Raw genomic sequence first — 21,994 nt, forward strand, 5'->3', positions numbered from 1 at the left:
TTTTTCTGAAAAGACTTTGGTAATTAGAAACAGAATGTTTCTTCCTTAGCAGATGAATCTTAAGAAAGCTATACGGCAGCATGGTAAAATAAAATTCTAACTGTATAAAACAGTGATTGTACTTAAGGATGTTCCTTTCAAAAGCAAATGTTTGACTTTACTGGCATAAGTAACTCCTGTGGTGTGGTTTTTTCTTTAATGTTTACTATGGTATATATCCTAAACCAGAGTTAGAAAAATAGATGATTGTGAGATTCAAAATCTGTGAAAAACTGGGCAACTTATAGGCTATGTTGTTCTAGTGTCTTTAACTCCCAGTCTCATCAGAGAACCTTAATACTTGATGCTGAAATTAGTTTATGAATTAAGTACTATGGGGTTTTTGTACAGGAAGTAAAACTGGCATTACTGGTAAGTGTAAATGGTATACTTAATATATTTTAATTTAAAATATTTTAAAGACTTACATAAGCTTAGCATTGTTTGAAGAGGAGGATAGACTTTGGATCTCAGCACAGATTTGTTAATACAACTCAAATGTTGAAGCAATGGGAAGTTCTCAAATTTTTTGAGTCTAGATACATCTTTTTAAATTAGAGGGTTTTCAAAAGGGTGCCTCCTGACTGGAGACTAATTCAAGCTGTATAAATGCCAGTGATATGTCATGTGTTAAGTATGTATTATTTTCAGTTTTTACAGAGGAGTAAATTTTGATATTTAAACTTTTCCAAATGTCAACTGTTTCTGCACAAAATAATCTTGCCTTAAGCACCCTTAGTTTCAGCCTAGGCAGTACGTGCATAAAACTCTTCCGCTTTTTACACCTGTTCGTTGAAAATCAGAAAACCTTGTGGGAGTTGAAAAGCAAGAAAGTTTTCCCTTCTGCCCATCTCAGAACAAAGTCATAAAGAAGAGGACATAGTCAAGGGTTGTGAAAACGAGCTCTTAAAGGCAGATGTGTGCAAGACGTGTCTGTGCAGAGGTGTTGAGCAAAGGGAGCGCAGGACCCATGGGAGGCACCGGTCAGACCCCAGCATGTTGGTGGGCAGCAGGCATTGCCGAGCAGTTGCAGTGATCCATCATGGCATGGTGTTTAATACTTAAAATTCAGGATGGTTTATTAAAGCATTAACTTAACATTTTCAACGAGGTCCAGTTTCTATCTGAAAATGAGGAGCAAGTACTCTTTTAAATGCTCCCCCCCCCCCAGCTTTCTAATGCGTGGTGTGGTCCGAATAAGCAGCAAGCTGTGTCAGTATTGAAATGCAGATGTCATGTATCCCTCTTCTCAAAACGGGTCAGATTCAGTGCTAAATCAGTAGTGTTGTCAATATGTGCCAGTTTCATTGTTGGTTGGTGCAATAAATGTTCTTATGGGAAAGAAATGTAATGTTCAGTTGATTCAGCAGGCAAATTTAAAATATTTTTGCTGTCATCATCAAGTTTCTCTGAAGAAGAGGCCACTCTTGTTTGAAGATGAACACTGGTCTAAGCTGTTCCGTGGGCCTTGTGGTAGGGAGAGAGTAGAATACTAATTTAATTTGTTTTGTAGCTCTAGCTGCAAACCTGACAATTTTTCTCTCCGAAGCTTTATTGAGCAGACACATAGTTGGTGTGTTGGACTTCAAAAACTAACAAAAGAATGGCTCAAGTATTTGAAGAGGGTAAGGCTAGGATTTATTGGTCTGAATGTGTCCATAGCCATGGAAGCATGTGGTGCTGCTTCTGTTTATCGCCAGCAACAACTTCAAAGCCTCTGTGGAAATACTGGCGTTTTGCAAGTGAGACTTCAAAAATGCCCCAGAAATAATGGAAGAATGAAAGTGCTGTGTAGCCTGTGCGTGTAACTGGGCCTGCCTGCACAGCAGGTATGGTCTCATCTCAGCACCTTTGCAGCAGAGAAATCCCGATTCTGATGCTGTTTGGGAGGCTCTACTCCCTGCTGTCTCCTCTCCTTATTTCCAGTTCCCAGCTGCTAAAGAATCACCGAAGTTATGTCCTTTGGTTTTTAAAAAGTTTTCTTCTACACATTGTAATAAATGTCTTGCAATTAAGAGGATTATTTGTTGACTGCTTCAACGCTGTGTGTCTTTGCAGTAAGGCCAGCCGGTGTTACAAGGGGTCATAACATGATGGGCACAGAAAATTTTTCAGAAGTTCAGCTTTTTTTTTTTAAATACTATTTCTAAGAAAAACCCAGAAATCATTCCTGTCACCTGGTGCAACGGATACTACCACTGCATTAAGGTGTCTGGTGCTACCAGCAAGGCCAGCATGCTTTGAGCCTTGGTCTAAAACCTGTAAGTCTAGTCTTTCCCCACTCTGCTCTCTCCAAACCTGTGCTGGCATGGTGTTCGCCAGTGTCTGTCTAGTATCTGTGCATATTAGTCCTATACGAGAAAAAGTACTCAGTTCCTACTGTTAGCCTGAGTAATCATTAGGGCTGGTGACTTTCAGTATTTTTCCTAAGCCTCAGCAGAACTTAGCTGACTTAACCTTTAATGAAAATGTAGAAAACAGCATACTTCAGACTTTATATAGTAACCAGACCAACCAGTTCAGTTGTCCCACCTCCCTGGAAGGAATTGCTAAGGAGCTTGTTGGTCTAGATGCTTTTAAGTGTGGTGTTTAAGGTGTAAATGTGGTCAACCTTTTACACATGAAAGCTTGCTTTTTAGCCAAAAGATACTCACCTAGTAAGGAGGGCAACTTCAAAACTGTCTAGAGAATTGTTCACAAACCAGCTATTTATTTGAGAAAGTTAATTTTTCTGATGGCTTGTTTCTGAACTGTCCGTTCATTGGGCGTAATGCTAGGGAAAAAAAGAGCACCGTACATTTTCTTATGGATGAGGAGTGTTGCTTGCAGTTTAATAGCAAGTGGTTTCATTCTGAGAGGCAGCTTCTCTGTCTTGAAGGGGAGAGTTGAAGGAGTTTAAAACCTAAAAGCAGGGTGGTGGATTCCAGGACTGTCCACTTTACGTTGTCTACAGGTAGTTGTGGGTGATGAATTAAGGCTGCTGAGGAGTAATAGGGAAAAATTTGGGAAAACAGGCAGTGTCTGGTCAGACTTGGTTTTCTGCATTTGAGCTATAAAACCTGTCTTCATTGAAGACCCTTCTGTTTGTTTCCAAAGCATGTTAATCCCAGGAGTGACTGAAGGGTTATGGATTTGAGCGTGAGGAGTCGTGTCTGTGTTGGCTGAAGGGCTCTGCATAACCTAACACTTCGGTCCAGGCAGACCTGGGAAGCAGCAGCTGGATCCTGGCTACATGGGGGTAGAGAGTGGGGCTCTGTCTTGGACCCATGCAAATCAAAACTAGTGTGCTCCCACCCTCCGCTCCGTTTGCAGGAACAAATTTTGTTAAAAAAACCAAACCCTTCATATAAAGCTTAGTTTCAGAGTTGCAGTTGAAAAGGCACTAAATTAATGTATGGCATTTGCTTCTCTTTATTTTTAAAAACTGTGCTGTTTTCTAGCCTTCATGTGGCACATCATCAAACACCAAATGCTGTTCACTTGTTTACAGAAGCTGTACTTGGTGAGCATCGTGTTTGCTCTGCTGTGGCTCTATTGCCTTAGCTTTCAGTAGCTGGGTGCAAACTTATGAGCTATTAAAGAAACTTCCACAAACCACTCGGTTTCTCAGACTGCACTGAAAGTATGTGACTGCTGGAGGGGCAAGGTACTAACGGGTCAAAAGGAAACAACTTTTAAAGAGGACTTTCTAAAGAGTTGTCTGTAAATGTTGGATCGTTACAGTTGTGAAAATTGGTAGAAATCCAAATGGTCACCAGACATTGTAGAGGTATTGTAGAAAACACTGCTTGGGGAATACAGTTAGGGATTTCAGAAGAACTGCTTGGGGAATACAGCTATGGATTTTAGAAGAAGTGTTTGGGGAATATAGTAGTGTATTGTAGAAAAATTACTTAGGGAGCATAGTAGTGTATCTACAGCTTTAGAGTGCCAAAACACAGTGGAGAGGTTTGGTTTCTGCACGGTGTGTGACCCTCTGCACAACTTAATGTGGATGTGATTTGAGTCAAGTTTTCAGTTCCATGTGAGCTGGGACATGTGGTCCTGCCTCGAAGCACCTCTCTCGCGCAGCTGCTCTCTAGCGATGGGGAGGCACGTACTGCGTAAACCCCCAGACTGGGCTCGGCTCTAAGCAGGGCTGCTCGGCGGCCTTTCCTCGCTGGAAGGCACGGTCCCGGCAGGCTCCCTTGAGGAGGAGCTCGAAGAGGCTCCAAGAAAGGCACATGAGCGGGGCAGCCTGCCAGCTCGCGCCTCTGCTCTGCGCTGGAGGACGTCGGCTGAGCCGGGCATGGCAAGGACCGCTCCCCTCTTCTCGGGGTGCAGGGGAGCTTGGGTCTTAATGCGGGTGCAATGCCATTCAGCTTCACGGTTTTGGTGCGCCCCAGCTGTCCCAGCCAGGCTGCGGGAGAGCCAGGCGAGGTGTGTGTTTCCTGGGGAGAGTTAATGTTTGAGCTGAAGCCTGTCTCGCCTCCTTGCGTGGAGCAGGACCGACCCAGGCATGCATGGGGCGAGGTGGTCGCAGCCCCCCTTCGTGCTCCCTCCAGGAAACCAGACTGGAGGAATTTTTCACATCTGGCAGTAGCAATGCATTTTATTTTCTTTTAAAGGCAGAACAGCTTTTCAGTGATGTTAATTCGAGAGGAGCCGACTCAGTTCTACCTACCATAGCATTGCGTGATGGGCTGAGGGCCTGACTAAGAGTGCTGGGTGGATCTCAATCCTTCCCTAAACACGCGGCAGTCGGGGTGGCTTTCCCCTCCTCTTGGCAGCGCAGCTGTAGCTATGCATGTCTCTGCTTCGTGAGTCATTTCATCTGTTTCAACAAGTTTCTGGTCCTGGGCAGCAGCAGAGTCCGGTGCTTTTCTCTGGGGTTGCAGCAGTGATTGTACAGTGCTGTTGCCTTACAGCTTTCATGAAAAATGCCCTGTTTTAAGCAGGTTTTTGATCTGGCTCCTGCTTGAATGTTGAATATAGAAGTATCTCTATTGGGGTGGAGGAAATGAAGACCTTTTCTGCATATTGGAATGTCTGTTACTAGTCTTAGTTTTCTCTAAACCTATTAAAATTTATATTCCATGTGGGCTTTTTCTGCTACAGTGCAGGCGTAACTACTCATCAGTTGTGCCAGCGCAGCCGTTTCTGGGCTTGTTGGAATTGGATTAGAGATAGAAATTTTTATTTATTTATTTATTTATTAAAAAAGAGGTTTTTTTTGTCTGGCTGTGTGTGTTTCCAGCTGAGTGGGTTCCTGGATCTGAATTGCAGGCACGGTGGATTGACAAGGAGGGTGGGTTAATTTGACATGATGGTGCTTTTGAGCAACGCCTTGGGTGTGCTAGGGCACACCAAACCCCGTGTGATGACGAGTTCAAAGCTCATGAAAAGGGGTCTTCAAAGATGGTGCAGTTATTAAATGCCATGTGGCTTGCCAAGATCTTGTCTGTGTGCTTTCTGTTGAATGATCCACTTAATGCATATTTAAAAACAAAGCTAAAAACCTTAAGATACTTAAATTGGTGTGTGTGAAGGCACTGGAGATCACCTGGTTGTCCTGGTTTTCATCGTGCTTCTGGTGGGGTAACCTGTCTGAAACTTGCTCCCTTGGCTGGCTGATGTGCCTGTCTGCTTGCCAGCTGTGTAATGGTTTATGCATGCATGGCTGCTGCCGTACAATCTGCAGGGACACGTTCTGGCAATTAGTTGGGCTTTTTTTTTTTCTATACTTAAAAATACCTTATAGGGAAAACGAATCAAATTGACTCTGAGCTTCTGGAGATGCAGTGACAGAAATAGCAAACGTTTTTGTTGTGAACTTGCTGGCAAGCGCGAGGCATCCCTGCTTTCAGTTTAAAGGCTTTTTTTACCCCTCCGCTCCCTACAAATACTTTTCAAATTCTGTGATCCTGTTTGGGCAATGGGGTTTCTTTCTTGAGAGGAGTTTTCAGGGCATGTCCATGTTTTACTGTTCCTCAGACAAGCCGTGGTAGTGCTGCAGCTCAGGAAACCCAGCTTTGTTGGTAGAAGCGATCTGTCCCGATGGAGATGGAGCCCGTGCATGTGTGGTGGGAGGGCCAGGGAAGAGGAGCTGTGGGTGAAGGGGGCCGAGCATGGAGCAGCCCCTGCCTCCCCCAGCCCACTTGCTTCCTCTCAGACAATAGTCGGCATTCCATGTATATTCTTCCTGGGAATTAACTTGTCCCCAAATCACAGAGACATGTACGCACCAATTTGGTAAGCTTCCTTGCACCTGTCTGATGCACTTTACAGCCTCAGCATCACAAAACTGTTTGTCATTCAGGGGGGACAATGTTCTCTTGTGTGCTGGGCTCCCAGCAGGGAGGGGATGGGCGGCTGTGGCCGGGGCACGGCCCCGCTGGCGGATGGGCTTCCCATGTGAAATGAGATGGGAAAACAAATTGCTTCCAGACCAACGTTTCACACAGGAGCAGCGATCCTGCTCGAGCTGTGTTAGCGGCCTGGTTCACGTTTTCCTTAGCTAGGTTAAATATAAAAGGGTGTAAGTGTGGGTGAAGAAAACATGAGTAAGGGAAAGAGCTTTTTGAGAACTCCTGAGGCTCGGCTGGTATGCTGCCTTCTTTCTGGAGATGGGCTGATGGTACTTTAAACACTGGCCTTGAGCAGATCCAGTGCAGAGGATGCATAAAGATCACTGCTACTGCCGAGGAACTTTCTGGTCACATTTGCAGAAATACCTTGGGTTTTGTTCAAGGTCTCTTTTCTGGTGAAACTTTCTGCGTAGTGTCCTTCTCACAAGGACCTCTTATGCCTGTAAATACCATGAAACCTTGCATATGATGTTTTTTTTAAGAATAGCTTTGTGTTATGTGGGTGCCTGGAAGATGTTTTCACTGTAGGAGAATCCAGTATTTTTTCCATGTTGGGTAGGTATATGTTAAAGAAGATGCAGCAATGTGACAATAGCTTTCTTCTTCTGATAATTAAATAGAAATGAGAGTTCAGGATTGTAAATAAACATGAGAATTAAAGTTCAGTGGAGGTAATACAAAAGGTAAAGTACAGACTCACCTGAACTGTCTGTACCTTTGTAAAGCACAGATAGTCTCATAACCTGTTCCAAAGCTCATAACAGAAAAAAATCTTACTGTTACGTAGCACAAACTTGTGAGTTTTGGATAGTTACGATGAAGAGTGTTTCATTTGGGAAAATTGTGATATTGCTACTATATCCAAGTGGTTTGTGGAGCTTGATGTTTGTTCTCACTCGGTTATGCTCAGTGAGAGAGAACTGATCTGCAGTTCTTGTTGCCTGTGTTTGCAAATATTGCAGACCCAGTAGTTAAAATTTCAGTAAAATTTTAAAACTTTTCGTGAGTTGGGAGATCTTGCTATTTCTAACTCCTTCTAGGTAAAGGAAGAAACAGAATTGAGTTGGCTGCCCCATGAGGAAAGAAGCAAAAGAGAAGTATTTCCATTTTCTTGGTGTGCTTTGTGAATTAATTCCCAGCCTTATGGCATGCTCAACACGGTGTCACTTTAAGGGCTACATTATAATATTTCATTAGTGGCAACTGCAGTATCAGCACAGCAGATGATCACATTTATTGCCGGCAAACCCTAGAAGCACAGCACAGGAGCAGTGTGCTGGGACTCCATTCATGTCCCATGTCCCTGCTTGGGTGGGGGCAGGAGGTGAGTGAGGGGACACAAGCCTCCTGTGAGGACACTGTGCTCAGGAAAAGCAGAGGTGGAGTTGCTTGTGGAGCAAAGGATGGGTGGCAAAGGGAGAAATTCCAGGGGGTGGAGAGGAGTGAGTTGCAAGGTTGTAAGGAAGGAGCTTCTGCAGCAAATCTCCAAATGGTGAGCCAACGCTGCCGTTGTCAGCGTCACTCAGTGTGCTGGAGGACATTGGAAGCCCAGACCAGTGAGGGTAATGTAGTTAGCAGAGTGTTACTTTCTCGTTATATTTGCTTAAGAGTTCTTGTATTAAAATGGGTGAGAGTAGAGTCCTCTGCCTGGTTCCTGCAGAGATGAGTTGGTGTTTTCATCAGCTGTTGATCACGGTCGGCTTTCTGCTTGAGCCTCAGGGTTGGGCTTCTGAAATTGAGTTGGAGAGTGATGTGTCTGAAACAGCATTGCCACTGTTAGACAGGGAAGCAGAGCGATGAGGGTTTCCAGCAAGGCCTCTGTGACAGTAGCTATGCCGTAAAGTCCCTTTCGTAGGTTGTTCCTGAGAACAGGGATCTACAGCTACTGACCTGCTGCTGGCACTGTGCTCTGAGCTGCCAGCCAGCAACTGAAAACCAAACACCCAGCAGAGTCCTGCTTTGGACAGGGTGGCCTGGCAAGGGGGTGTGTGGTAGTTCCAGTGGCTCTGTGCTGCTTCACAGGAGGCCTCAGGTGAAAATCTCCTGCTTCGGGTGCAGTGGCTGCTTGGCACAGAGGGCCATTGTGCTCCGTGCTGTGAGCCTCCCCGCTGCCGCATTCACTGGGCCTGGCTCTCCAAAAGCACCTGATAAAGATAATGCAGCCTAATTGCTTAGTCTCTCTTTTGCCTTCATCTGTTGCCTGCATGTCCCCTGTGTTATGAGAAAACTGTTATTGAATCGAAATATCGCAGCTTGCACCAAGTTGAATGAACCCTCGTTTGCAGGTTTAAATAGTAGAGAGAAATGACAACCTTCGTTTCAGATATGATTGTGTGAGGGCTGGGGAAGCCCGTTTCCCGTAGCACCACCTCCTTCTCGCCGTCTCTGCTCCTCTGACAGTGTTGGCTGTGGTGCAGTTCCAGACTGTTTGGTTAAAACCCAACATTACCTATTAAATTAATTGCTCTGCTGAACTAACAGCTGTGGTACATGGGGAGAGGCAGTGTGGGTGACAGAGGAGTCGTAGTCCTCTTGCCAGGGCAGATGTGTAGAATGTTCAGTTGGGTTTTCATTGGCTGGTGTGTCACAGCACTCTCCAGACCAGCCAGCTGCAACAAGGTCTTTTACCATCTCATACCAACGTACCCTTTGTGCCAGTCCCTCTGCTGCCTTCTCCTCGTCTCATCTCCTCATCCCGTCTTCATTCCTCTACAGGTATATTCCTCCAGTGAAGAGAGTTGAGCAAAAGCCTTGAGTAGTGGTCCCCTCTGAAAGGTCATGATGTTGAGGTCATGCAGATTCTGTCACCACTGTGAGTGCAGGCTTGGTGTTTTTTTCAAAATGGTAGATGCTAACATGCATCATTGGGCAGTGCCTTTTGAAGAGGAAATGTGATGCTTGGCGGTAGCTCATCAGTGGTATCTTCTGGGCCAGGCAGGGGCTCCTGTTGTGTTCAGCTGGTGGGAGTTGGGAGATGCTGCCTTTCAGGGAACATCTGCCCTGGTCCTGCTTGTGCTCTTTCACGTCTGCCCATGTGCCATGGAGTGATGGCTCCTGACTCAGACTGTGACTTTCTTGAAAGCTGTAGAAAACTTGCCCATACCCAAGCCATTGCCAGCACGGTTAACAAACCCAAAGTGTGTGCGGGCAGCATGCAAAAAGCACCTAGCTTAAGTGACCATGCGGGCAACCACCATTTGGTCTGGAGGTGCTCTTACCAAGGCTGGCAGCTGGAGCACCGCTATCTGTGCAGCTCCAGCTCTGTGAAGGCTTTGGGGCTCACACGAAGGGTGGGTGTCAGATGCCCTGTGCTGGATGATGGAGTGCTTTGCTCATGTCTTGTAAATGACAAACCCTGGCAACAAATAGCAGGACCACACACACTGAAAATGCTGAAAGGTGGGATCTGTGAAGCAAGAAGCTCGGCGTAAGGTGCCATAAGCTTTGGGTTGAGCACCAAAAGCTGTACCAAGGGAGGTCAGAGATGGCCTCAGCTTACAGGATTTTTAAGGAAACCTCTGATTCTCCTCAGCTCTGTCTAGTTTATTAGAAGAAAGGTAAATGGTCTTAAAATCTTAAAATGCAAAGCTTTATTATTTTTTTTCAGTATATAGAAGTTCATTCTAGCAGCTCACAATCCACATATGGTGCCATGTCAAACCTTCACGCTGGTTTTGGGTGTCTCTTTGAATCAGACCATTCTCTCTAAGTGGAATCAGTATTAAGCAAGGTGTTGACCTGAGGAAGGATCTGTAATCACCAGCGCTGTGAGCTCACATAGGCCTGTACAAGTGCGGGAGTGCAGGGTCTTCTCGGAGCCCTTTCCAGCCCTGCACAGCACACTCTGCTCTCCCCCCTCCCCATTCGTTTGGATAGGCGCTGCCTTTTCTTTCTTTCTGGCTTTGTAAGCTTGCGCTTTCCATCGGCTCGAGCTGGGTGTGTGCATGGCCCCTTCCCGCCCTGCTGCCTCCGGGCACCTTCCCGTTGTACATTGCCTTCTTCCTGTGTCTTGCTCGTGCTTCTGTCCTCATCTTCATCCCATGCCTGCTGCCCAGACTGCCCAGGCACTTCTTGACTTTAGTACTTCTACCAAAGTTTTACAGCCTCAGTGCAGCTTTCCTGCCTAGGTATCTGCTTGCCTGTCTTTAGCGTGTGCTTGAGGCTTTCATCAAGGCATCGGTCAGTGGATTCCACCCAAGTACTAAGATGAATCAAGTCTTTGCACATCTTGGGTGAAGGAAAGTGGGTGTAGGTGGTGTATGGGAACACCTGGGTGAGGCACTGCTTTTCACTTGTACCCAGGTGAAATTTTGTGCAGGGCTGACTGCCAGGTCAGCAGGCGGCTGACGTTTGTAGGACAGCTGAAAATACAGACATTGCTCAGGTTGCTTTGGGATCTCCTCTAGACAAGTGTTGTTAACTTGTGAACAAAGCTTTGGTGGCAGTTGTGTGGCTGTGCCCGCAGCCGTACTGAGGGGAGCAGTGGCCCCCACTCAAAGCCAAGGAGTGAGTGCTGGAACACTGTGGTGAGTGATGTTACAAGGACATGGGTGTGTGGAAAACAACCCAATCACTTGTCAAATGCTTGGCGCGCCTCTGAAGGGCTGGTAGATGCTGTGATACTGACGAGACTCTTCAGCCTTTATGGTATTGAGTGAACACGGGGACCGGGTGGGGTGGTGACGAGGTGGCACTGCGCTGGTTCCAGCGCACTGATGTCCAGCGTCTTGGGCATCATCTCTCTGTGTACGGTAAAAATAGCTCTTCGGCTTGTCTGAGTGTGCAGTAGCACTAACAGAGGCTGCAGGATAGGCCAAGCTCAGTTTTGTGTCATAGTTTGAATGCCAAAAAAAAGAGAAAACTCGCCTTCTTCAGCGAAAGAGGTGAGAATGGTTGTTTATAGCTGTTAAGTTTTGGCTCAGTTTGTTGCAGGGGAACAATGGAGGGTGCGGTGGTGACTGTGGTGGCTTAAGTCTAATGTGTTTTGTCCAGGGACTGCCTGCATAGTCTGGTGATTAAAAAAAACCCCAAACCTGCCCTGTGCTCAGGCTTCTGCAGAGCTGAGCTTCAAGGGACCTGCTGCTTCTAGCATGGGGCTGTAGCCAGGAACTCGCTGGGCCACAGAAACTGCAGCTTTTTCACTCCTGCCGTGGAAGGCGGGTGGCCTGTTCTAGTCAAAGGGGGTTTCAGGCTGACTACATCACTATTTTATTAGTAATGTATTTGGTACTCTTTAGAATTGGGATTATTGTGCTTAATGCAGTGCCTGGCACGAAAAGGCATGTATGTGTTTAGAGAAGATAGTGTCAGGCTGGGGGGGATGTGGCTCTGCTGTGCAGCAGGGCTGGTGTGGAGGAGGCTGGCAGGAGCTCTCGCTTGTATGTGGCTTTCTTGATCCAGGCCGGAGGAAGGGAAGGAGGAAAGAGAAAAGGCTCAGCTTGCTGCTTGTTTTGCTCTTCTCAGCGAGCTTCATGTCCTGGGTATCTGGCCCGGGGTGGGTCTCTAGGGGCCAGCTGCTGAGACCGTATCTCAGGGAGCTTCTCAAACATTAAATTGCTCGAGGGAGAAGCCACATGTCCTTGCGATCAGCGACAGGCGGGATGTGGGCTAGGAAAAAGCTTCTGACCCGGGTGTTATCCTGGACAGTAGTAGCGTGTGCGAGCTACTACTCTGAAGCAAGCGGTGCGGGGCTGAGCACAGGGTCAGCCGGTCTGCCGGGTGGCACAGGGGGAGAACGCTGCAGCGAGAGAGGAAGATGTAGCAAATACAATATTGGGAAAGATGAAAAAATGAGTGGGTGGCAATGAGAAGGAAGAGGAGGAGACAACTCAGACGATGAAGGAAAACAGGATCTTCTGTAAGAGATGGCAATACTGGAAGGAAGCCAGGAAGGAAGCCTGAGGAAATGGAGAGAGCACTAAGGCAGCCAGTATTGCTCTGATAATTTCAGCAGGTATTCCTGGCATTCAGTTTCAAGAAGCTGCAGAGCATTTGAAAGCCTGGTAAAATCTGGTGACATGCACTGATAGTTTGAATATGTTTATCTGAATTAAACTTTTATTGTCTTGACTTTTTTTTCAAATGGGATTTGGTGCGTGGTTTTGACTTGTCCAAGGAGGAGGGAGCTGACCTTGGGAAGGGCTTAGGGTGCTTGCCCGTGCCATTGTGGCTAGGAGAAATCATCACCTATTTAGACTTCTCTGTACTAGGCAATTTAATGGATTTTTCTGTGGATTCTGATGGGGAAGCTTCCCTGCCAAAAAAAAAAAAAAAAAGTAAATAATTTTTGGAGCTGGTGCTTGTCCATGTGGGCAGAAAAGCCCTCTGCTTTGCAAACGGTGCCCAAATTCCCTCCTGGTCTGACAGCAGCGGGTGCTGGGCTCCCACCTTGGCCCCGAGAGCCGCCTGGATCCCTCTAGCCCGGCTGAGTGTGGTGAGCCAGGCTCGGAGAGAAGCAGCTCCTGCTCCGGCACCGCAACCCATTGGTTAGTAAAAATAGCTCGGCTGCTGGCGTCAGTGCCAGGCCTCGCATCTGGCTTCCCCAAGCAGCTCCAGCACACCCGTCCTCCCTCCAGACAGGGTCTGCTGGAGGACACATGGTGTATTACGGCTGCAGCACCGTTCGCTTCCCCTCCTGCCTCCAGCACTGTCGTGACAGCCCTGCTGTGACAGCCCTGCCGGCTTCAGCCTTCAGGAAGTGCCGTTGTGCTGGTGGCTGTCTGCAAACCACGGTTTAATGAAATAATCTCTGCTGCTGCTGCTTGGTAGCCCTGTCTAATAAAATGGGAAATAATCTTGAATGAGTTAAGCCAAAGGTGTCTCTCTGAAGGCCGTACCCTGCAGCTGGAGGTTTCGTTCAGAGCTTTTTGGTTGTTTAGGGAAAAGGTGAACAGCTGAATGAGCGTGCAGACTGTGTCTTGCTCCCTTGTTGCACAAGTGTTGACTTGAGTAGGTGTTTAAAAACAGTTTTTTAAAGATGGCCGTTTCCAGTGTCGTGATTTCTTTTTTTAGTTTTGCTTTTTTTCAGCGTTTAAGCTACTGAAAACAAGGAGATACCTAATGAAGTGCAGGAATGCTCTCTTTGTAGACGCAGAAAGAAAATGAAGCAATGTTGCAAAATTGCCTTGAAAATTTAGTGGTGGGCTTGCATCTGCTCACCTGTATGACTGATAGTGGAACTGAATGTTTTACATCCTTTTCTAAAAAATTAAATTACTGGGGCCCCAAATGGTATTGCAAAACTGTTGAATCAGGCAGGCTCATGGTGTAAGGTGGCCCTGCAGACTGAACTCCTTTCCCAGCCAGGGCTACTGCCACTGCTCCCTGCCCCAAACGCAGACCAACCGCCTTTGCCATCTGATCAGGGATTCAGCCAGTGTCTCACACGTGCCAGGAAGAATAATTTACATTAAAAAAATGCTGTGGATGTTTTCTGCTTTGATGTCAGTCTGCGATCAGCGCTAGATCACTGCTGGGAGCTTGCTCTGCACACCATTGAAAGCCTGCAGAGGATTTCTCTTCCTGTGCCACTGGTGAGCCCGGATGGCTGCCTGCTACCTAGCAGATGTTTCTTCAGTTTGCAGCCTGTAATTCCTGATTCTTCTCACGAGAAACATCTTGAATGGAGCTTCAGGATCTGGTGAGCTTAAGGCAAGCTCCTCTTCATGCCATCCCCAGACCTCCTGAGCACCACACCTCTGGAAGCATCCGTCCTCCCAGCTGAGGGAGTGCAGGAGAGCCGGGCCCAGCCCCACCGCTGATCCGGTGCCATGCAATGCAGTGGTGCTTTAGGTAGGCTTCATTCCATGGCCTTAGCTCCTTTTGCTTCTTACAGTGTGGAGTTTCAGTTGATGAAATTTTTAGTTTTGGAAACGATGAACTAGTTCAGTAAATGTGTGAGTTTTTACAACTTCAGTATAACTGATGTTGCTTTTACATTGAAACTGTTTCTGGAAGGCAGAGGGTGATACAAACCTACCCTGCTTCCAAATTTAAGCCTGAGGAGGTCTGCACATGTGTAAGGAGGAGGGGAACAAAACCATGCTGGGCACCTGTGCACAGCTCTGGGCGTTTTGGACCAGGACAAGATTTCGGAGGGGCCACCAGCAGCCCTGAAACCTGGCACAAACCTCGCTGCTGTAATCTGGGAATTTTCCTCACTTCTGTTTAATGTAGAAGATAATTGAAGAAGTTTTGTTGTAGTAACTGGAATAATATTTCCAAGTTATTAACAGTTTTGTTTTCAAATTACTTGCTGTGAAGTGTACAGTTTTCTTTTTCGGGGAACTCAAAACAATTAGCAGCATACCTTACGTAATTACTGCTTTGCTGGAAATTTTGTGTTTTTAATATATACACAGGGCACATGTTCATGTGCTTTAATTCGGGAATGTTAGCCTGTTGTTTCTGAAATCTGCTTGTTCAAGTGCCATCAGTATATTTTTATCTTAAGAAAATGTTTAAAGTATTTACTCAGTAGAGGATAAATGAGACTGTCTAGTGGTTGTGTAACTTGGGAGTCTTCAGAGATGTGGACAAGCTGAAGGAGGAGTAAGTAGGAGTAAAAAGTATGCACTGTTCAAGACACCTGCAGATTTTGAATGTCATCCTTTTATGCGTTTCACTTCAAGGCCCCACGTAACCGTGTGCTCCTCTGGTCCCGTAAGGCAGAGTTAGCATTTCTGAGTGCTGGTGAGGCCAGGAGATCAGATACCTCTTTGGTAGCATTTGTTACGGTAGGGTTTCCACGCCTCTCCACATGTTGGTTCGGCACATTCATCTGTGCTAAAATGTGTGGTGTTGGAGGGGAGACAGAGCTACTTTCCACCTTTTCTTTAAGAATTTCGATCGAATCCTGAAGTTACATGGGCAAAGTCCAAACTGGGCGTTAGTCTGGTGTCAGTTTGTCCCTGCATCTTCAGCTCTAAACTCTTGGGCACAAGAGCAGGGGTATGAAAACCAGCTGCTGGTCTGCTGGTGGTGTGTCAATGGACGCTTCTCAGGCTTTTAAGGCTGCTTTTTCTTAACTGAGACTATTTGGCACCTACCTGATCTATAGAGCTATTTCATGACAGACCCTGAGATTTTTTTTAAGCACTTAAATAACATGATTTTTGCTTGATTTTCTCCGTGCCTCTTAACTAAATGAGACCGAAGTAGCCAAGCCTGGACCAGGCGGTTCTGGCTTCTGCCTAGGGAGCTTCCAGGCACTGTCATGTCCCAGTGTCCATGTTCTTTAAAGTAGGCTGTCTCCAGCTGCAGCATTTTCAGGTAGACTCTTCTTTTTTTAAAAAAAGAGGATTTTATTCCGTAAGAATAAAAGCTCTTTGCTTAAAATTGTGCTCTGTTACTGGTTTAGTATTGCCTTAAATTATTTAAGGTATAGTGATGGGTAAGGAAATAAACCTGTATGGTTGAGAGCTGTGATCTACAGAGAGTTAATCTCTTTTCCCTCGGAGGAAGCTCTGTGCATCATGTAAAGCATTAGCTTTCATTTCAGTCATTGATTAACAGCTCCCAAACCTACTCTATAGCCTGCAAATCTTGAATTTTGAATAACAGAGTTTATAGCTTACAGTCAGAGTGGCATAATTTAGACTCAACTATTCTATGCTTTCTTTGTTTGGTCAGTCAGCTTGAAAATCTACCTGTCTATGATGAAAAAATAATAATTGTACACTTTGTGTGAGCTGAGGTTTAATTTATTTTAATTCACTGTTAAGCATGCAGAAGTCTCTTCTTGCACTGGGGAGTGGGCAGGGGGAGTTGCCCAGCTCTCTCAGCTGCCTGTTTGCGGTTGCTGGATTCCGGGGGGGGGGGGGCTTGTGGGCCCTAAGGTGCTGCTCTTCTCCCAGAGATTAGTCTTTTTTTATTTCTGCTAGAGTCTGATGGTTGAGTTTTTGGAGATGCATACCTTACAGGCTTGTCCGGGCCCTTTCCTTTCTACTGGTTTAATGTGTTCTCCTGCCGAGGTAGCGTTGGCCAACCCAGCTGCTGCTGGCTAACACAGCTCATGAATCCACAGCATTTTTGGTGTGTTTTGCTGCTTCCATCTGCAGCCCATGCTTTGCCCCAGGTGAGTGCTGGGCTGTCAGCCCTGCCAGCTCCTGCCCGTGGCGGTCGGCACCCCAGTGAGAGGCAGAGCCAGAGCTCGGGGTGCTCCCAGGACCTGCTGTGCCCCTTGTCTGGCTGAGCCATGCTTGTACTGCCGTGGTGGGGTGTAATTCTGTGTGGTAATGAAACATCACGCTGAGCAGGCCAAAGAACTAAAGCCTTATCTCCATGGCTCATGTTATTTTGCTTTTTATCTCCCATCCTGCCTCTTAACTTATAGATAGTATTACCCAGCCCAGGGCTCAGCTTTGGGAGATGCTGCTACTGGGGAGTCTGGTGATGGAGCGCTCTGGCTTTGAGGCTGGTGCAAGAGGTGCCTGGCCTTCGGGGTGGGCAGGGAACCCTGCCTGCTCTGCCTGTGCTGGGCAGCCACCGTGGGGGCAGGAGCTGCATGTTGGGCTTCCTCACTTGCTGCAAGTTGTCCAGTTTAAAGAGTTTAAGTATTTAAACTTGAAAGAGCACATGTTAATTGGAAGTAATGCTTTGGAGTTAAAGGAACTCTCGGATGGAAAAGCAGCTATTTGGTACACATTCCTGTTCAGTGTTGAAGGAAAGCACGCCTGTATAGAAAACAAACTAATGTGCTGGCTCACAACAGCTTTTCAGAGTTGGTTGAAGCTTTAACCTGTCCTCGCAGCAGCAGCAGCTTTACAATTGGACTCCAAAATAATTTCTCCTAGAAACTGCGGGCTTTGGGGAGGTGCGGTTGTCTGGGATTTTTTGTTGTGTGTGTTTTCTTTTTTTAAAAAAAGTTATAATATTCCTGTGCTCCTGGTCCTGTTTTTATGCATTTAAATGTGCCATCAGCTTTTTATAATTGCTTCCAACTGAAAATAAACAGCAAGCACTTTGGTGGAGGTAAAATACTATTTTATTTCAGTAGGAGACTGGGGAATGTATCGGTAAACAACACAATTCAGCTTCAAAGCCTTTTCAGCTAAAACGCATTGTTCATCCTTTGAGTCGTTCTGCCTCACACCCTAATAAAAGTGGAAATCAGGCATGGGGGATGGGGACGCAGCAGAAAACACAAGCTGAGAAGTGGAGATCAAAAGGACAAACAGAAGCAGAAGGCAGCGAAAGGGAGGCACAAAGAGTCACAGCTGAGCGTGCGAAGCCTGAGAGTGATGGAGGAGAGAAAACAGCTATTAGAAAAGGCGAAGGAACAATGGGGTGAATGTAGCACGTTTTTAGCTTTCATTTCGGTTTAACAAAGCTGCCTTCCACCAGCATAACTCCGCGGAGGCGGTGGCCTTAATTCATCTTGAAAGTTGTTGGCTTGCTGCTCGCCAGGGCGCTGGCTGGAAACACGCTTCGGCACAGAAACTGCCCCTTGCCGAATACATGAATGTCTAAGTGGATGGACCCGTTCGAGGGCCGCAGTGATGATTGCTTTCTCCCAGTTCACACTGTGGCAAAAACGTTTCCCAGTTTGAGTTGTTTTGGGTTGGTGAGAGTTGGAGTCGAGGGGACTGTGGGAGAAAAGAGCTGCTGCTGACAGCGGTTCTTTTCACTTAAATTGTGTCTTGCAAAGCCTGAACGTGCTCCCTAAGCACACTAACAGCTTCTCCAGCTGATTAAACCAGTTCTCAAAACCTGGCAGCCTGTGTGCAAACCCAGCTTTGTTAGTAAAGCCTCAAGGCTTTCAGTGCAAGTATTTATTGTAACAAATAATTTATACTGGATTAAGAATGAGGAATATTGTTTTTGTAGAGCCAGCAGTACATGTTGCTTAGGCTAGCACCAGGCAAGAAGGCTGGCCGGCGGCATGGCCCCCTGGCCGGCTGCGCCCTGGCACCGCGTGCCCCCGGCATGTGTGGCACGCAGGCTCAGTCCTGCCCTCCCCGGCTTAGTGCTGGAAGCTGCTTATTCCCTCTCCCCATCTGCCTCACCCCGCTTGGAGCTGTGCGTCTGGGGGGGCTCATCTATGGCAACCCCTGTTCCGGGGGTGCAGGGAGGTCCCTGGGGAAGGAGCAGGGTTTATCTGGCAGATGGGGAGGCGACTCCTCAGCCTCCACGTTATTCACAGTTAACTGCTGCTGAGCTGGGGGTTGAGAGGTTTTCGTTTTCCACCTGCACACGGGATGAGGGCTGTGCTGCTGGGGAGTTTGCTGCGAGGCGTTCTCAGGCAGGCAAAGCTTTCCCTTTGGCCGTAGGAGTTTCTAGACCTCGGTTTGATTGCGAAAATAATAGCTGGGCAGGTCAATGCAGTTGTATCCTGCTCCTCCCTTACAGCCCGTGTTTGCTTTCCTTTGTTTGGGCCTTGTCTTGCTCCGACTTGCCTCTGCCAGCCTTGCTGGATGCGGCTTTTGCAGAGCGAACGCTTCTGTGTGAGCTGCTCTCTACCTGGGCGCTTAATTAAAAGGAGGAAAGATGTATTCCAGAAATACTTGGCTTTCTCGTCTGACATGTAGCGTGTTGCGAGGCTTGCTGAGCTGGTGTTTGAGAGAGGAAGCGAACGCAGCATTCAGCTGACATAGCATCTGAATAGCCGTTTGGGGCCGAGGGAGCGATAGTTCAGGAGGGGGAAGGGAAAGTGAAATGGATGCTGAAATCCTGAATCTGCTTCTTAAATTTCCTCTCTCCCTGGAGAGGGAGGGAGCGAAGTTCAGCGTTGCGTGTTTGGCTTGGCTCCCTGTTACCTGCTGTCTCCTCCTTAGCTGTGCACTTGTGGCACAGATAAAGGATGGAGGGTTTTTTATGGTGTGAGAAAGTACTTTTTCCTTCAGCAACATTTGCTTGTTTGTGGTTGAATCGCATTAAAAAAAATAATCCACCATTATTGAAGAACGAGTGGGCGAATAGCTGCATCAACTACCATGGTAACTTTTAAAGGGCTTCACCCATAACTGTCAGAGCGAGATTTTTAGTGCTATAGTGACTTTTAATGTAGAGTAGTTTCCAGGCCATTTAATTATTTTGTCTCCTCATTTAAAAACAAAACAACACAAACCCCCTCGCTTCTCTGAACTACCTTTCTGCTGATGTTCTTTCTGACCTGAATACATCTGTACGGTGGGGCCCCGTGTCAAGTACCTTACTGGTGCTCGTGTCTAAGGAGTGTACATGCTGCAAACCGCTGCTGGCCACGTGCTGCACCTCAGGCAGCCTGTGGCAGAGGGTCCTGCTTGTGTAGCCCTCGTGGAAAGAAGCTCCACGGTGGGTCTGGAGTCTAGCTGGTGGCTGGGAACCTCTCGGGGACCCATTCCCCTGCAGGAGGGCAGTGGGAGGGCTCTTGTCCTCCGGAGTGCTGCTGTGCTGCCTGTTTGTTTTGGCAAGGTGGCCCAGTCCTCCCAGCAGCGTAGTGGGGTGTTGGCTTTGGGACACCTCTGTGGACTCCGCCCTGCATTTCTCTGATGGGACCCATCTCCTCCTACCTGAGGCAGCAGCCCACAGCGTTGGGAACCTAGGTGTGCCCAGTCACCCAGGAAGAATTTGGCGGTTCTCGGACTCCACGTGCCACCCCTGCTTTAGTCTCCCATGCCTGGGGGACAGCACAGCTGCAGAAATGGGTCTGCAGCATCATCTGTGAAGCACATCTGCATGCATGATGGTTGTGAAGCCACCATGTTGCTCACCAGGCTGCCCAGGCACATGAAGGTCACCATGCAAACCGTATTCTGCTCGGCTGTCTTTATTTCCGTTGCTTTATGCTGGGCTGGCAGGAAGAAAATACAGGAATACAAAGGCGTTTAGTGCTCAGACATCACCGATGGCGTGGCTTTGTGGGAGCCTCCTGCGAATGAACGTGGCATGGCAGGCCCCTGGGCCTTGCACTCAAGTTGATGTTGCATCTCTGAGTGTGATGGGGTACCCTTAGAGCTTTGTGTTCAGTTAGTTCAGAGTGTTTCATGGCATTGGGTTCAGACGGTATCAGCTCTAACTGCATTTGTAACCTTCTGTGTGAGGAAGACCTGGTTTCTGGTCATGTCCCTGGCAGCTTCCTCTGCAGCACCACCCATCTTAGCTTTGCTCAGCATCCCAACAGAGTTTAAAATGGTTTCATTCTGAATAATTTATCTCCCAGGGAGAGAGATGGTGGAGCAAAGTGGGAGCCGTTGGTGAGGGGCGCTGCAGCAGGGGCAGCAGGAGGCAGGGGTGGGGGACGGGGGACGGGGTGCTGCCCACCCCCAGGCGCAGCGTGCCGTGCGTCGCAGCCCCACGGCCTCGAGGGGCTTTGTTGCTCCCGGCATTTTCTGCCGAACAAAAGCTTCGGGTCCTGGGCAGAGGCTCCCGTGGGAGCCCTCCCGCCTCCTGACCCGCCGCTCTGCCCTCCGGTCCGCTCCGGCACCTCTTTGTTTCCCTGCAGGCCTTTTCAGCAGGCTCCCCTGGCCCCGTCACCCTGCCTGCAAGCGGCTGGCAGCGGTGCCGTGCCTGCCCGGGCAGTGGGTGCGATGGGCCGAGGTGCAGGCAGGTGGCTGAGCGGCGGCACGGCCGGCTCACCGGGGCAGGACACGTCTTTCTTAACGGTTGCGAGCTTTAGTAAAGAGTTTCAAAATGGAGGCAGCTCTGCCTGCCTCCCCATCGTACGGCATGGGTATGCGCTGCCCTACTTCTCGCTGGGATCAGACAGCCCTTTCTGAAGCTGTACAAAGAGGTTTGAATGCATTAGTTTACATGGAATTAATCTCCAGATTCCAAACATGCTTTCAAGCTGGTTTGGCCTTATTTTCCTGCAAAAGGAGGCCAGCTCTGCGTTGTAGGCAGTGACTGTTGTAAGTGAGAGTTGAGCTGGAGCGGTGAGAGACTAGCACAGGCACCATATTCAGTCCATTAGAAGGAATTTTTGGCTGATGGACAAAACAAATTGAAAAATCTCATTCTTTGTGTACCACATCAGCGGTGACAGAAAAACAGAGCAAGGTTGTGGGGTGATCCTTCTAGTAACCACTGTGCTTTTCATAAGGGATTTGAGGTCCAGGTTTTGATAGGAAAATGATAAAGAATTAAAATGTGCCATGAATGATTGTTTAGAAAACCTAGGGTGGGGGGGGAGTGCTGGAAAAGTGTTGTCGTCGGAGGTCAGGAAAAACTGGTACACTACTGAACGGAGGTGAGGTGCTCCCTGCAACAGGTTGGTCTGAAGTTCCTGGTGCTCCTTTGTCTGCTGCTGGAGTGATGCCATCCAGGGAGGGAACAAGGAGCTCAAGTGCTCCTGTTATTTTTTGGATAGCCTGTCATCCCTTAGAAAGGAACAGTTGTGTGGGGGTGGGGAGCGTCGTATTTAAAAGTGGGTGAAATGGAAATGAGCCAAAATTCTGCAAATTTATAAGGAACAGCAAACACTGATTTCTTTGAGAAAAGGTCGGTGCGTTTACTTGTAAGCACAGCCCTGGTAGGAGTGTGCGAGGAAATGGAAACTGTGCTCCACTATGCAGGGTTTTTTCATAATTTAACCAGGCAAAGATACACAAAGATGCTTATTTTGGGAGATGGTGGAATGTTTCTGTAATAATTTCAGCAAATTTTGGTTCACACAGAGCATCTGTAAGAGT

The 21,994-nt window shown here is 47.6% G+C and overlaps 1 protein-coding gene across 8 annotated transcripts in view; it reads left to right on the forward strand.

Annotated features, from left to right (window-relative positions):
* Window positions 1–21,994, forward strand: part of ANKRD11 (ankyrin repeat domain containing 11) — a 159,731-nt gene that overhangs the window by 50,668 nt on the left and 87,069 nt on the right. The window contains exon 1 of one of the 8 annotated variants that reach the window (XM_080364848.1): window positions 10,335–14,177. The exons of the other annotated variants lie outside the window; for them this stretch is intronic. The gene's annotated coding sequence lies outside the window, so the exon portion shown is untranslated. Of the gene's footprint in view, window positions 1–10,334; window positions 14,178–21,994 lie in introns of those variants that run through there. 8 annotated transcript variants of the gene reach the window in all.

The sequence above is a fragment of the Falco punctatus genome (genome assembly GCF_963210335.1).
Source record: "Falco punctatus genome assembly, chromosome: 14".
Taxonomy (NCBI): Eukaryota; Metazoa; Chordata; class Aves; order Falconiformes; family Falconidae; genus Falco; species Falco punctatus.